Source organism: Oreochromis niloticus, linkage group LG1, assembly GCF_001858045.2.
Source record: "Oreochromis niloticus isolate F11D_XX linkage group LG1, O_niloticus_UMD_NMBU, whole genome shotgun sequence".
Classification (NCBI taxonomy): domain Eukaryota; kingdom Metazoa; phylum Chordata; class Actinopteri; order Cichliformes; family Cichlidae; genus Oreochromis; species Oreochromis niloticus.
The window spans coordinates 12,825,381-12,842,661 of NC_031965.2; the positions used below are offsets into that span (position 1 = coordinate 12,825,381).

Here is a 17,281-nt window from a genome sequence, read left to right on the forward strand (position 1 = left end):
GCATTGTAAAACTAGCTTATAACACACCCTTATAAAAATCGAATACAAAGACTAAAATGAGCTTTAACGTCTAACCGTTTTATTATATTGTCAGAGAGTGTCAGAATTTCCATGAGTTGACCAAAGAATTGATTGATTTGTCACAAGGGGAGTTTTTAAAAACGATTAATGTAAGAGTGGGGTCAAGTTGTGCAAGGCAGGCATGGTTAGAAGTGCAGAAACTAAAGCAGCGATACTAACAGGGCATGAGCCAAGGGCAAGCGTTTTCGGTGAAAGTCCTGCAGTCCTAAGCCCAGAGGGTGACCTAAGTGTTTCCTCACATGGCGCTCCCTCTCCCCTTGGAGGGCAGTGTGTGCTGGATTTCAGGCCAGTGCTGTAAGCTCAGCTTTCATAGGTCAGATGGTTATAGTGGTATAACAGCACGACAGAGAATCAATACTGAACTAACTGGCCGTGTTGGGAACAACTGGCAGTCTTTGGGTTAGAGGCATGCTCTGCTCAGCGGCGGTGCTCTTCTGATTTATTGTAGTTGTTCTGAGAAAATTGAGTCAGAAGGTTTTCATTTAATGGCACACTAGTCGGTGGCTGTACCCTGGTACCACACTTGACCTTCAGTTCCAGATAGGAATCAAACAATGGAATTAACTACCGTAGTGGCCCGATAGCTTATCTTCTCCTGCACAGCCTAATCACAGTAAACATCTCATGTTTTTCTATGGCACCAAGTACACTTGGCTGGAGGCCTGCAGCTGGACGAGACAGTGGAAGGTGTTCTGGCCTGCTGTTTGTCGCAATTAAACAAGAACACACTGCTCTATGTTTAGGCACGAATACAATGCTTCTCTGTAAGTCTCAGTCTGTCCTTGTGAACATTAGGATCGTCCTGCAGCACCACCTGGTGGACACAGTCAATGCTTGCAGTGACTTTAAATTGCCTTCCAGAGAAGGTAAAACTGCACCGTTCCACCCTTTCATATTTGATCTTCAGGTACTTCAGGACAATTTCCTGCTTGAGTGGAACATACAGAGTAATAAATCCTGTCATAATGAAATAGAGCGCTTATGTGGCAGTGTACTTTAATGGCCCAGTTGAGGAGTTCTGCTTGTCCACTTATTGAGGCATTGATATGCCAAACACACACACAAGTTCAAACAGCTAGGATTTTGGATTGACCTTAAACTAGATCTATCTATCTATCTATCCATCCATCCCACTCTGTGGTCTGTCTATTAAGAAGCTTCAGTGGAGCAAAAGAAAGTCTCTTTAATCGAATTACAGTACTTGGTGGTTGTCCATGGCTCTCTTGTCCCAGACTGTCTGAGTAATTATCTTAATGAACGAGAGAAATTTGATTACAAAAGCGCACTAAGAAACAAATGAATCAATTTAGCGAGGGAAGTACAACATAAAACATTTCTTATGTTGTGCTTACACAGACAAATAAATCACAAAGCCCCCTTCTTCACATCTCACTGGCTCCGTGATGAAGTGAAAATATTGAGAATGCTAGTCACAGCTCTTCTCTGCAGGTTTATGTTCAAAGTATTAAGAAGACTCAGACTCTTCAGTTCAATAAAAGCTACATGATATTTTACTGGTGACTGATGTGGCTCATGTCTGGCTACTTATTGTGTTGTGCATATATCTATACTCCCCACCCCAGCAGCACTGCTTCACGTTTTCACAGCGCTGAAATGCTGCAGGGGCATTCATAAGTCCAAAGGGGATGCGAATCCACTCATATAATCCCCAGGGGGTCACAAAAGCAGTGAGTGGACGACTTTCTTCTGACATGAACCCCTGGTGGTACGCTTTCCCCTGATCTAAAAGCGAAAACCAGGAGTTTCCACCCAAACTGAACATAATGTCCTGGACGCGTGGGATGGGCTGGCGATCAGGATGGGTTTTCCGATTCAGGTCTCTGTAGTCTATGCACAGTCTTAAAGTACCATCTTTTTTTCTAACACAAACGACTGGTGAGTAGCATGACGAGTCTGACTTTCTGACCCAGCCTTGTGCTATTAAATCATGCAGGTAACTTGCCATGGCCGCTTGGTAGAGCGGCCATGTCACAGACAGGTATGTGCGTTTGACTGGTTCGTTGTCTTTGAGTGAGATGGTCATTTTCAGTTTTTCAATACAGCCTATATCATTGTCTGTCTTAGAGAAAGAATGGCATTCCTCTCTGAGCATCTGTTTCACTAATACTCTCTGCTCTTCACCCATAATCAAGGAACTGACCTCACTGTTCATTCACTGGGCTGGCTTCAGTTATTGTGCAAGTGTACTGTTGGAGGAAATCTCCCAAATAGAAGGCTGCCAAAGTAAAACAGAGACACAGTGAGACAATATAATCAATCACATGTACATGGGGTGAGCGTCTCAAGAGACAGTCACCCAGTACTCTTCTTTATTGCAGGTTATATAGGCATGTAGGTTACACAGCAGACGGAGGCAGTCTCCGCCTGTTCTCAGAATATAGATTGCTTAACTGACAAATGCATATCTTACTAAACATTCTGTCCGTACTATACTAAACGTCTGCTTAAGTGGCATTTTCCGTTCTTCTTTACACAGGAACTTGTCTTCACAGGCATTTGATAAGCATAGGCAAGGCTTCATGTTTATCAGGGTGAATCGTCATTCAGAGTTTACACAAGCAAAGCATATTTGAATAATAAACAAAATCTTTTCACATTTCCCTCCTGTTGTTTAACTTTCACACTAGTTAAAACACCTTTGGTTTATTATCTGTGCATGATTTCTTGCAGCGCATTTTAAACAGCACGTCATACATTGGTGTATCACAGCATTTCAGTGTCAGGTGGATTATCATCATCTTCGTCCATGGGCAGTGTCAGGTATGCCTGCACATGAACTGCAACAACTTTATTAATCATTGATTGTACACATGGCAAAATACAAGAAGTAAAACAACAGAGTAGGAGTAGAAGAACTCCTACAAAAACCAGTCCTTTTATTAAAAGAGATTTCCAGGAACCACTCAACAGCCAGGTAAGCCAGTTCTCAGTGTTTGTGACATAGTCCTGTTGCTGAGCGTCCCTGAGTTGTTTCAGCGTGCGTAAGGCGTCGGTCATGTTGGAAGAGTGAACATTATCTGGAATGTACGTACAGCATGTGTTGTTAAAGAGTATACAGAGTCCTCCTTTCTCAGCCAGAATCATGTACAGTGCGACTCGGTGTTGCATCACAGTTATGCGCAGGGCATCAATCTCTTCATTTTGTTGATTGTTGATTTTGCATGAGGCATTCAGGAACAGTCCAAAGCGGTAATCCAAAGTTTCAATTCTTAACATGTTCTTTCCGGTGCCCACCCATGGAAACAGTGAGTGGAGAACCTTTTGTCCGGTGGTCCAAAGCTTAAATTCCTCTGGCACATCACTGCCATAGATGGGATCATGTGGTTGTAGTGTGGAGACGTCTCGTCGTTGTCTTGTAGTCTGAGAGCTATTTACAGCTGACATCCTGAAGGTGTGGTCTGAAATGAAGATTGGGGCACAGGTGCCCGTCCATCCGGGTGGCAGTATGAAGTAGGCACGTTGTCCACACAGCCAGGCCATTCCCTGCACCCAGTAGGTGCCGTTGCTGGGCGCAGACGTGTTTACAGGTGCGCCCTCTCCATTGGCTGTGGTTTGGTTACAGTTGGTGGTGTCGCCTAGGGGTCTGTTACCGTTGTCTTGTCGGTAGCACATGGAGTGGTTCTTCCCTGGGGTTTGGTCCAAGAACACTGGGAAGTGAACGGACGTGTTCCGATTCGTCACGTTGAAGTTGATCCAGAAGAGCTGGTCACACGTTCCGTTGTCAAATCCAGCGTTTTCGACGGTGATTACCTCGTATTGGGGTGGTCCCTGAAACATACTAAAGAAGGTTAAGCGCATAGATGACAGAGCTTGTCTCATCAATGATGATTTTCTTATGTTGATAGCCAATGCCCGTGAAGCTGGCAGCGCACTTGGCTTGTGTTTTATTCATGTAGTTTCCATAAAAAGTGGGATGTGTTGAAGTGCATGGCATGTGGGAGCAGACGTAACATGCAGTGTTATTAGGCTCTCCCTTAGTCCTGTCATGTACGTAGCGGTACCATGCGTTATTCATCCATGGGTGAATGTGGTCTTGTGTCATGTCACGGAGGTGTGAATTGTCATGCGTCCATCTCGTCCGTAGATGGTGCTGTTCGTTTTCTGTACCATCCTCTAGAAACATGAGGAGTCCTGCTGAGAGTAGGAGGACAGCCACGAGGACAACAGGAGTCTTCATGGCGACCAAACACACCTAGGTCCTCAGGTGAGTAGACTACTGGCAAGAAGCAGAGGGCGGGATATACCCGATCAGCCCTCCCTTCACCAGTCAGATCACCTGAAGGTAGGGGTGCCGGCGCCTATGAGTCTGGGCTGTCACTCACTTTCTTGCAGTGGCTTTGGTGAATCCAAGATGGTCTCTCTGCTATCTTACAGGCAGTTGGTGTGGTGATAAGCACTTGGAATGGGCCTTCCCAACGGGGCGAGCTCCAATTCTTTCTATGGAGAACTCGAATCAGGACCCAATCACCTGGCTTCAACCTGCAAGATACTGGAGAAGATTCAGAAGGCAGTTTATTGTTCAAAACAATATCTTTGTTTTCTAGTAGTTTCGACATCCATTCTGCTAGTGTAGTTTCTCTGATTGATTTATCTAAAGGTTCACTTGTGATTGGCAGTGGAAATGGTCTGCCATGAATGATTTCAAAAGGTGTAAGTTTTTGTGAACCTTGTGTTAATCTCATCCACATTTTTACTAGGCCTATGCACTCTGGCCACGGCCTTCCTGTTTCTTCCATACATTTTCTAAGCCTCTGTTTTATTGTGCCGTTTGTCCTTTCTACTAGGCCGGCACTTTGAGGATGATAAGCACAGTGATATTTGATGTTAAACCCTAGTGCTTCAGAGACTTCAGACTTCAGACTTCAGAGACAGTAATGCCCACATAGTTTCTAAGACAAGGCATTGTGTGTGAACTTCTATATGTATGTAAGTGTGTGTGTGTGTGTGTGTTTAATTACAATCAATAATTTGACTGTTTTTAAGTTATACATTAAGATTTTAAACACCATTATATTTCAAGAGACAGACTTGCTAACTAGAAAAAAACACGTAGCACATTACCAGCCTTTTTCTTCAGGCCCGTCCTTGGTAGTGCAGGGGTCCTGCAGAGCAGCTCGACCTCATTCACAGGACAGAAGAGAAGTGAAACTGTGTTACCGAACACGTGGCAAACATGAATAATAAAACGCCGGTGTAGCTTTCGGAAATGACTCCTCTCTCTGGTTTCTCCTCACAGAGTCACACTTCTGATGCCTGCGTTCAGACCCGCAGGGAGTCTGACAAGCGGAGCTCCAGGCTGGACCGCCCGTGCGGTGGATGAATGTTATCATTCATCCACACAACTATGTTATTTCTTTGTCCGCTGGGCAGGTGACCTACAGAATCACGTCTGCCCCAGCTGGACACCTTTTCACACACACACCGTGACGTCAGACACACTCACACTCACTTCTGCTTAGAGCACAATTTCACTTCATTCTTCAACGATCCACACAACACGTGCTGCCCAATAAAAACTTTGCAGTGTATTTCATCCTCTTTCAAGGCAGACTTCTTTTATGTTTGCAGCAGGCAACGCGACTTACACCAAAACCCAGGCTACGTGTACACAACAGGTCACAGAATTCCATTAACACCGCTTAGGTTTCCTTCTGTGCTGCTGCGTTCACTTACTGGCACTCACACACATATACGCTCATTCACACTCTTTTTAGGCCCATAATCCCCCTTACTGCGGCGAGCTCTTTCCTCCTTACCATTGGTGGAGAAACCATACACTCAACGCCCTTAACTGCAGAGAACCTTTTTTTTTTTTTTTTTTTTTTTACCTTTATAGAGCTCTATCCTCCTTTCGGTGGAGAAACCGTCCTTACCCTCCTTCTATTCGGTGGAGAAACCTCTTTAAACCTCCTTCGGTGGAGAAACCGACTTAACCCTCCTTAAATAAATCAAAAAGATTAATAACAAAACGAAAACACTGGCGGAGAAACCAGGCAGCTTGTGTCTACACGCACAGCTTGCGCACTCACGTACCTGCTTTAACGCACGGGCACATAGCCGCTCTCTAAGGCCTTCTGTACTCACTGTTCGTGTTGTTTCCGTTCATGGGAAGAGTCTCTGTTCCCCATCAATCGCCATCCAGAGTGCATGTGAGGGGTGGAAAGTGTCCTTCACACGTCGGATGATGTGTTTGTCGTAGAGTTGGGAGATGGGCGGGAGAGGGCCTCCAATGATCCTCTCTGCTGTCCTCACTATCCGCTGCTGACCTCTGAAGAAAATGAAGACAATCAAAATTCAAAAGCCTCAACAGTAGAGAACACTTTGGCCTTTTCACATTTACAGTCTCTGATGCCCCGTAACATTAATAAAAATAAATAAAGTTCTTTAGTTAAAAAGAACTTTTTAACTAAAGGTTTTTAGCTCGTGGAATTTACAGATGAAAACATGAATATATTTAATGTAGAGGGTCAATATGCATAAATAATTAAATATTTAAATAATGAATGAAAGGTCTCATTAACTAATGTATTCTTTATAGTTAGTTTCATCATGTACAGTTAATAGTAGAATATTATTTAGTCAATTTAAAAAAAAAAAAAAAAAAAAAAACCATACCTATTAAATTGTTTCACTATTTCAGTAGTTATTTCATGGTGCCTGTGCCATAGCACCTCACCCATCAAACACAGCCTACTTAGCAGGTACACAAAGTTCACAGTGAGACAGCAGCTTGGCTGTTTACTGCCTTTTCACCCTAATGTTAACAAAGAAAATAGTATATAACAGCGACAGAATGGGTGTTTTCTTATTTTTATTTAGCAGACTGATTAAAATAGAGAGAAAAGAGTTGGATAATTATTTTTAAAAACTGATAATATGATCATTTCTGATGCAGTTTGATATCTCGATATAGGATATCCACGAACTGCACCAACATGCTGCTCCAGATGACAATGCTATCACTTTCCTCATTGTAATAAAATATTGTTTTAATAGTTAGTTTAAATTGAACGTGCACTAGTAAACAAGATTCAGAAATTATTCCATTCAAAAGACTTTAATAGTAAATATCATTTCAGTGAGAAAATCTCACACTGAAATTACAATGTGAATAACATCAGTAAGAAACTGTTCAAACAACAAATGTCCTGCAAAAGCTAAACTGTTCCTGAAAGTTAACTATTATTATCTTTCAGAAACAAGCTACAGTTTGTAAGCTTTGTTTCCCTATCCTTTAAAACATACATACCTATTACTGCCAGCCAAACTATCAATATTGTGAGAGGAGGAAAATAATACAGGGCTCACAAACCAGAAGGAATAACATAAAACTACATGTATTTCAGGCATTGGGTCTAAAATACAAAATCCTCGATTTTAGAAGCTAAGCGAAATAAATATCCATGATGAAAGGCAACTAAATATCTTGAAAGGCAGGGAGAACACAAGAAGAGGGCAGGACCACAGACTATTAATACAAACTGACACACTTGGACTAAGCAGGAAATGGGAAACAGGTTTGGAACAAGGAACCCCTGAAGACAATTAAGAAAGCAAAACAAAGGAACCTTGAAAAGCATATAGAACATTTTTCAATATTTGCATTTGCAAATATGTTTGTAAATATCCTCTTTGTGCCAAATTTGATGAATAAATATTAAGCACCTGTTCACCTGACATATTCGGCAACTATTTAAGTTTAGCCATTTAAAGAGAACATGTGCAGTATAGGTTGGGTTTAAACTTTTAATTTGGGCAATTTAAATTGTATCATTATTATTATTATTATTATTATTATTAGTAGTAGTAGTAGTAGTAGTAGTAGTAACATTATAATTATAATTATTATTATTATATTTACTGATAACTGTACACACTATACCAAAAGGACAGCATACTGTTTTGTCCTACGTGGTGCATTGTTCATTAGTCTAAACACCAAATGGCAACTCCTTGGCAAATAAATAAATAAAATAAAAATGATGAAATAAAATGATGCGACCAAGACAAAACCTGTGGTATTTTGTAAATATGACAAACGCGAATTCACTGTGTATAACTTTATTAGCAGTGTCCTCCAACAACATTGAGACTAACGTCCTCCTCTCTGCCCCTTTATGCTCTCTGGTCGCTATGGTAACGCGTAAATATTTCTTTAAAAATAAGACACACAACTACTACACGGAAAAAGACCCAGGGAAACCGAGTTAACGACAAAAGCAAAAAGAAACCCTGAAAACCATAAATTTTACGCTGAGCCTCAACTCTCGTGGTGCGGTACCAAACGACGCACGGGCCGGACCGGTTGGGGACCGCTGATTTACACAGTATATTCAAGGTTACGTTACGTCAGTCCCACCAATCACGAGTTGCAAAGCGAGAAATACATTTGACACTCACCGCGTTGTCCAATTAAAACTCTGACTTGTGTTTGGTGGTTGTAGAAATCTTTTTATGAGCTTTTAGCTGAGATTGAGAAGTCTGAGTGCACCACACATGCCTGTCTATATTTACACAGCAGACCTGGCATTACAGCCGGTAAAACCATGCGCAGTTGCCCCCGCCCGGTATCGCGGGCCTTGCCCTAGGTTAGCTACCTGACGCCATCTTGATAGCAGCGCTATCAAATGCTAAGACTAGCTAAAAGTCCATGGTGCATAATATACACATATGCTACATTTCATACCCCAAAAAACGCTTACCTGTATGTTCTTAACCCTTTAGCGCATCCATTAGGCTGCTCCGAACACGAGGACATTTAATGTTCAAACATGTCTTGCTTTGCATACTAATAATCAAGGAACTGACCTCACTGTTCATTCACTGGGCTGGTTTCAGTTATTGTGCAAGTGTACTGTTTATAAGGTTGGGGAAAACCTGCAGTCAGCTGAGACTGAAGTCCCTTGGATGAGTGACTAAACGTTTCTCTCACTGAAAACAGAATCAACCTTTTGGAAAGGTTTAAACCAATGACTGTTGGTTTAAACACCTACAGCTGAGGCCTTTAGGCACCGCCCAGCCAAAATGTCATGTGACCTTTTCTTTATGACATCATCACTCCTTGGTTTAGAGTGATGATGTCATAAAGTCAAATTTAGAATCTTAAATCCTTTGAAGTTTTTCCTTAAATAGGACCGAGAAGCAGCAATTTTTAGTCAGTGTTTTCACAGCATTCAAACGTTCACCAGAGAAACATCTGAAAACCTTTTCAAAGTCACTGTAGTGTATACAGCCATGAATCCACAAAAACACCAAAAACGACAAAACGCATCCCTGTCCTCTCTTTGCTCTGTCGATCTACAAAACAAAATTAAACGAGCTGAAGAAGAGATGCTTGGACTTCAGGAGAAGTGCATAGAAATGGAAGCACAAATTAAACGCCAGCCTGACATAAAGATCATTAATGAAGGCTGGGGAATCAAGTTTGGTACAGCCCGAAATGAGATTTGTTTCATGAAAAAAGGCTACAAGAAACATATGGATCTTTTACAACAAGGGTCCGACAAGTTTGATGCAAATGATGCTACTATAGAAAAGTTAGAAGAAGAGCTCGAACACACACGCAAAATTAATGAGGAGCTCCAAGAAAACCTCTACAAAGTGCTGGAAAAAAATAGAGAAATCCTTCAACAGAAGGAAGAACAAGACATAAAGCAAAGAGACATGCAGTGCAAACTCAAAGACATTGAGGAAAAATACAGAGAGTCCACAATGGCTGAATTTCAGACTGTAGTCTCTGTCCTCATTACTCCAGAGAATATCTTACCTGCTGTCAGTGAGTGTTTCAATCGGTTCTCCCGAGTACAATGGGGGACGATTGAACATGGAGTCTGGGACTCTGATCTCCAAGCAGCACTGGCTGACATGATAACTGAAATAATTCAGACAGTTTCTACTGGCATCCTGAACTCGGCACTTCCCGTAGTTCAGAAGTTTATGACACATGTGTCCCAAACAGATATTAGCATACCTGTGGTAAAAATAGCTCCGTCGCTGGGAGACTCTCTCTCAATGAGCATTGCCATCTCTCTTAACATCCCCCATGACAAGTATCAGTCCATTAAGACGCTGACAAAACTGATTGAAATGGAGATTTCAGAAAAGGTCAACTCGGCTGTGACTCTACTTTTAAACAACCCGGATTTACGGTCAGATCCCGCTGTTTATGTCAGCGGAAAAATTACATGCATAAAAAACCTTCGACGCATGGTCTCTCATGCAGCCTCGTATCTGAAGAGATGTGCAGGTAAGCTAAGCTGCCTGTGCATGCGAAAGGGGGCCAGTTCGAGTTCCCCTAGTCCCTCTGATTCAAGTGCAGAGAGTACTAAATCAAAGATCCGTGAGAGGGTGACACTTGATGAGGTCAGCATTGCTCTCACCAAATGGAGCACAGATGCAGCAATCACTGAGGACAAAATGGAAAGTCTAACCAAAGTGATCGCAGCTGATGCTGTCAATAAAATACTTGACAATCTGAATTATTTAGCTGAAGATGCCACAGGAATAGAGCAGTGCACAGATGCTGTGGCTGCTGAAAGTCTGCAGCCTCCCAGCACGCCAGAAGAAATAGCTGCAGCTGATATTGTCAACACAGTAATTGATAATCTGCAGTCTTCTGATGGTGAAGATGTCACATCTAGTAACAAATGTGGCTCTTGCAAACCTTTTAATGTGCAGCTAATTATCCAAAAGGTGAAAAACTTTTTTGCCTCATGCATCCCACCCCTAAAAACCAATGAACAAAAGCTGCACAAAGACCACTTCTGCAGCTTTGCCAAAAAGCAGTTTTATAAAGTGATAAGAGAGATAAAACACCTGGTGAAGAAAAACAAAAGGTTCTTCATCTGTCTCCAAGATCCGGTCAAGTCACCTGATAATCAGAGAGCAGATTCTATGGACAGCTACAGTTCTTTCTGTAGGTATGTAAACACACCAACTATGCATACCAGGTTTAAAAGTTCTTCCTCAGTTGATTTTACCAGTTTCAACCCTTATCTTGATCAACTGTTTAATAAATTAAAACAGACAAAACACCTTAACCTTATCCAGAAACCCATGGAAAACGTAAATGCATTTGTTGAAGTTGAGACGTTTTGCAGGGAGTTGACAGATAAAATTTATGACCATCTCCAGTCAACTCAAAGATATTCACTCCCTGTGATGCTACTGGGAAGAAGTCTTTCAGACTCTGTGATTTCTAGGTCTCCAGAGCCAACAGGTGAGTTACCTTTTTCGCCCGAAGTCCTCTATGTAACTGTAGAAGACTCAGTGCAAAAGTTTTTGCAAAACATTCTTCTGTGGTTAGAGAATGATGCTTTGGATGAAACTGTCCAAAGTGACAAAGTTTCTGGTGCCGTGGAAGACATCCAGGATGTGATTTTACGAGCACTAACCCCAACAGAGCAAAGAGAATGCGACAGACTGTCTGAACCAGAGTCAAGTCCAGTTTCTCCTCACAAAAATCAACCCATCTCCTGTGTGAGTGTACTAGAGCAGGACCTACCTCCAGAAAAAAGCCCTGAGCCTGAGCCAGTCGCTGACACTGGGCCTACAGAAGGTCAAAGTCAGCCATCAATCTCTAAAAACTTACAGGAGGAACCTTCAGAATTTTTTATATCACCTTTTGCTGCTGAGAAAATTGCCAAAGACTTCAGCGCCGTTCTGTTACCGAGTCTCCTCGAGAAATGCAGTTTTGACACAAGAAAGACAGTGAATACAGAAAAAAGAAAGGCCATCACCAGGCGTCTTACACATCTGGTTTTAGATAACGTCAGAAGCTCAGAATATCTGAGTGCTCTTGAAAATAACAAACTTCAGATTGTAAAGAAAATGACTAAAGCCCTTAGAAAGGAGCTTGGCTCTTTAGATCAATTCGTACATTCTGTTCTTACACCAGATGATTCAACATTTGCTCAACTTTTTCTGGCTCATCTGGAAATCATTATTGAGGTTGTACTCAATCCCCCAATGAAGTCTAAAATTGCTAGGTTCTTTCGAGCAGTGGGAAAAGCTTTAATGAAGCCGTTCAGCTGCTGCTTTAAGGGCAGCAGTGATGACTAAATGACCATCTTGACTTTTTTCCCCACTAGCATGCTTCTTTAGAGATCTTGAAGCATTTGGCCATCAGAAGTATACTTCATCTTGTCTCCCTATATTTTCTTTTCACACCCCCAACCGGCCGCAGCAGATGGCCGCCCCTTCTTGAGCCGGGTTCTGCTGGAGGTTTCTTCCTATTAAAGGGAGTTTTTCCTCCCCACTGTCGCCAAATGCTTGCTCAAAGGGGATCTTTTGATTGTTGGGTTTTTTCTTGGTAGGACAGGGGTGGCCAACTCCAGGCCTCAAGAGCCCATGTCCTGCAGGTTTTAGATGTGTCCTTGATCCATCACAGCTGATGTAAATGGCTACATTACCTCCTCAACATTTCTTGAAGTTCTTCAGAGGCCTGGTAATGAAGTGATCATTTGATTCAGGTGTGTTGACCGAGGGTGTTATCTAAAACCTGCAGGACATCAGCTCTCGAGGCCTGGAGTTGGCCACCCCGCTGTAGGGTTTTCACCCTACAGTATAAAGCACCATGAGGAGACTGTTGTTTTGCCGTGATGCTATATAATCTTGAATTTAACTGAATTTTAAAAACATCTATTATAGCATCAAAGTAAAACTAAACGACTAAAGTATACTTCATTCAAATGAATCAAAACCTGACATGAAGAAAATATTATTCAGCATCAAATAAAAATCCAAATCACAAATACATTCTGATTTTCTTGTGTTTTATTGTGTTGTCAAGTATGAAAAAAAGTGTTGCATTTGTGCGCTCTGATCATCAGTGGCGGCTATGGTTAGTGTTGCAAAAAGCAATTTCACCCCGGTTCGTGTATTCGTCAGGCCTCCAGAAAGAACACCGGGACTCAGTAGTCAATTAACAATATTTTTATTAATACACACTTATTGATTATACCTTCTAGAAGGGAGATGTACAGAACCCCGGATTTCCTCTGCAGATCTCAACTCCTTTGTCTGTTACATGCAGTTTTGTATAAGTGACCCCCCTTCTAACCCTTCTACGAGGTGCCATAAAACTAATCACCATGTTTACATGTTTGTGTGTGTGCGAGCACGTGAATGCCTACATGTGCGTGCTCCCACGTAGCTACGTGAGTGTTCGTGAGTGACTATGTGCGCCTACCTGTGTGTATGTGTGTGCACGTGAGTGAGTGTGCATGTGGGTGTGGGTGCGTAAATTAAAGCACTGTAGGTGTGTGTCTCAATGTAGTGACTTCCCGGAGGTCATAAAAACCCATCTCCGTTCCAGACCACCGTTATCAGGTCACAAATGTTGACACCCCCACCTAAGTATACCCTGAGGAATTTCCACTTTACTCCTTTTGTCTTAGTTTCACAACTCAAGTGGGGGAGGGCCTCCTAAAATCTACTTCTAAGTTCATGACACAATCAGGCCTTTATTACATTGAGGGCAGTGTCAGTGTCTTTACAATAATTCTACATTCTAACTAACACATTCCTAAACTTCTAAAATAAGCTAAACATCCCTACATTAGCTAACCCTAACAGCTGGCTGAAAACTTCATTCAAGTAATTGTTTTTTCCTTTAACGTAATTCTATGATGAAAATTCTGAAACTGTTACATAATTTATTCTGTTCATTGTTCATTTGGTGTAAAAATATAATGTTGGGTCTAAACTCAGACCCCGCTGTATCCAGGACTTATTCCCATGAAAGAAAAACAAGGCTACAGCGTTCGATTGATTACTTGCGCAAGGGAGGCCTCATCTGTGTCCAGCACGAAAGAGACCCCAAATCCGGCCTCCTCTCGCTGCCTTTTATTGAGAGACAGTTCACACAAAAAGTAATGCCCACATAGTTTCTAAGACAAGGCATTGTGTGTGAACTTCTATATGTATGTAAGAGTGTGTGTGTGTGTGTGTGTGTGTGTGTGTGTGTTTAATTACAATCAATAATTTGACTGTTTTTAAGTTATACATTAAGATTTTAAACACCATTATATTTCAAGAGACAGACTTGCTAACTAGAAAAAAACACGTAGCACATTACCAGCCTTTTTCTTCAGGCCCGTCCTTGGTAGTGCAGGGGTCCTGCAGAGCAGCTCGACCTCATTCACAGGACAGAAGAGAAGTGAAACTGTGTTACCGAACACGTGGCAAACATGAATAATAAAACGCCGGTGTAGCTTTCGGAAATGACTCCTCTCTCTGGTTTCTCCTCACAGAGTCACACTTCTGATGCCTGCGTTCAGACCCGCAGGGAGTCTGACAAGCGGAGCTCCAGGCTGGACCGCCGGCGGGCTCGATCGGCTGACCTGGAGAAGATAAGACGCTCGCAGCTGATGGTGGTGGACGACCACTGGATGACAGAGTACATGTGCTGTTTCTCCGCCCGGCTTATAGAGATGGGCTCCACCTAGAATCCCTAAATAACAAGTTTCCTTACGTGCAAATATCAGGAGGAAATCATGTATCATTTTAATTAATAATACAGAGAGAGAACCGTGTTGCCACAAGCAAACACCGCTCGCTGCGTTGTCTCCTTAGTTGACAGAGAAATAACAAATAAAGTGAAGAAGTGACACGAAACAAATCTAATTAACTTAAAATTAATTTAATTCCCTTCTCTCTGGGATCTTAGATAACTTCTCTCAGTTACTAGCGCTTCAGCCAGGAGGGTGTCACTCCTCATATGAGAAAGGAACAGTGTTACACGAGTGTGTCTGATCATTGAGCAGCAGTTATCAGCTAGACTGCAGAGTCCTTTGGAAGATGTTTGATGTAAGATGTGCCCTTACATCAGCGTTTATCTGCATTCACGACCTTGCTGCTTTGGCTTCCTGATGGAGACAAAAAGCTCTTAAAAGCAACTGTAGCAGAGGACAGACACAGCTCGCAGTTGTTAATGCGCCCCCAAGTGGTCAGAAGCTGCAGCTTTAAGCGCTAAAATGCTCCAACGCTCTTTTTTTAATTCAAAATATTTTTATTGAGTATTTGTGGATATAGTTTACAAAGAAAAAAAAGAAGACGGAAAACACAAACTGTTTACAATGAATACAAAACAGAACTTCTCATGTTGGAACATTTTTCTCCCTTATTATTTACCAAACAAGCAACGAGAAAAAAGAAAAAAAAACAAAAAGAGAGAAAATAAACGAATAAACATTTATTATGACTTGTGATGGTGTGGTATAGCCTTTCCCACATCTTCACTTGATGTCAAATTACACGGGATTATTTATGATAAACTATCGAGACAACAGGAACAGTGTTTTTTTTGCTCCAGCATCCTGTCAGAGCGAATCGCTGCTGTCGAGAGAGAAAGAAAAATACTATCCTTAAATTTCAGACTAAAGCCCATTTATGCAAAAGTTATTAACCATCACCTTTCTTTAATTTTCTTTTTTTGTTGTTGGCTTTCCCTATGACAGTAACGATTGGATCTGCAGGAACAGTTCAGATTTCTGTTTCTAAACACTTTCAGATGAAATTGACTGAACTGTGTTTCTTTGGTGTTGTTTTTTGTATGAGAATGAACAATAAAAATGACTCTTTCTTAGATTTTCTATACATATCTACAAAAAAAAAACACATCCACGTCACTTTTGAATGTATTTAGTTTCTCAGCATGAAAGAAAGCTCAACTGCTCTGCTTTCATTTAGAGCTCATTTCCAACACAAATTCTTTTTTTCAGTTCTCTCTCATGAAGCCAGCTGTGTATTTACACCTCAGAGAGTTTGATTGGAGAAAGGCCCAAACTGGAATTTTTGATATCTGTGTATTTTGGATATGAGGAGTTCAGCTTAGATTAAAAGAAGTTAGAAACACATGATATGTCAAATAAAGCTCAAATCTAAGGTATTTTAACAGAAAAGGTTAGTATATTAAATTGTAATCATTGTAATTATTTAGATCAGGTAGCTGTTAAGCATACAGTATATTTATTGCAGAGTGTAGTTGGTGTGTTTTCACTTTGGGCAGCTTCTGTTTTTTTAAATTGATTTTTAATCAGAAATAACCTGCGATTTTGACACAGTGTGTAGTGAATACTCCACAGGAAAAAAGCTTTTAGGGTAATTACGCAAAACTAGATGTTTCTAAAACTTTTAAGTGAAATAAGGAGCAGTCATTAAAAAGTATCGCTGTACTGCTGTCACTCTTATTTTTTTAAAGACAGCCAGAGCGTATCAGAATTCCAGTTTAAATCCAGGCGTTTCTGCAGCGTCCTGGTCCACCAGGGCTGAAACAGAGACCTACATGTTTCCATCAGCGTGAAGAAAAGCGCACGTGTTAAAGCGTTCTGAGTTTGTGGCGTCTGTTATTTGTTGATTTTAACTCAAGATTGTAAATACACTGTGAGGTCATGGCTGTGTCTCATGACTCAAACTGAGGGCTAATCGTCATTACGTACCAAGTTTACAGTTTTGCACTCAAATTCACTGAGAATGCTTGTCGTTTTCACACCAACCGAACCTCCTCACTCTGAATGTTCACAGCTCTTCATGTTTGTCCTGACACCACAGGAAGACTCTAGTATTTTCTAACAGTCCAACTTGTAAAAACCAGTGTTTGTGCTCAACCCGTTCTCACTGGAAATTGTAAATATGGCATGTCAGGGGTGAACAACTCCAGGCCTCGAGGGCCAGTGTCCTGCAGGTTTTAGATGTCCTTGATCCAACACAGCTGATTTAAATGGCTTAATGACCTCCTCAACATGTCTAGAAGTTCTCCAGAGGCCTGGTAATGAACTCATCATTTGATTCAGGTGTGTTGACCCAGGGTGAGATCTAAAACCTGCAGGATACCGGCCCTCGAGGCCTGGAGATGCCCACCCTGTGATATGTGGTGAGATCACTATAACGCTACCAGCGTTAACGGGCTTCAGGATCGCTGTCTGACTACAAAAACAAAATGATACTGTTTTGTATGAAAATCGTCACACTAAAGCGGCTTAGAAACACTGAAGTAGGTTTTTACAGGTGCTTTCTCAGTCCAATCTGAAGTTTCAGGAGAGGCTGGATGATTCAACAATAGGGTTCAAACATCAGTAAACTTAAAAGGAAAAATCCATCCTTTGAAACGGCGAAGTCCTGACCTTAACCCTGGGGAAATGCTGTGGCATGAGCTTAAGTGCAAGTGTGGCTGGGTGGG

The 17,281-nt window shown here is 41.7% G+C and overlaps 1 long non-coding RNA gene across 1 annotated transcript; it reads right to left on the reverse strand.

The window, feature by feature from the left end:
- Window positions 1–5,930: 5,930 nt before the first annotated feature.
- Window positions 5,931–9,862, reverse strand: LOC109201975 (uncharacterized). Its single transcript, XR_002061938.2, has 2 exons — window positions 8,805–9,862; window positions 5,931–6,370 (listed from the first exon to the last, which is right to left on the reverse strand). It is a non-coding gene; the product is annotated as an uncharacterized LOC109201975 (long non-coding RNA).
- Between the last annotated feature and the right edge of the window lie 7,419 nt (window positions 9,863–17,281).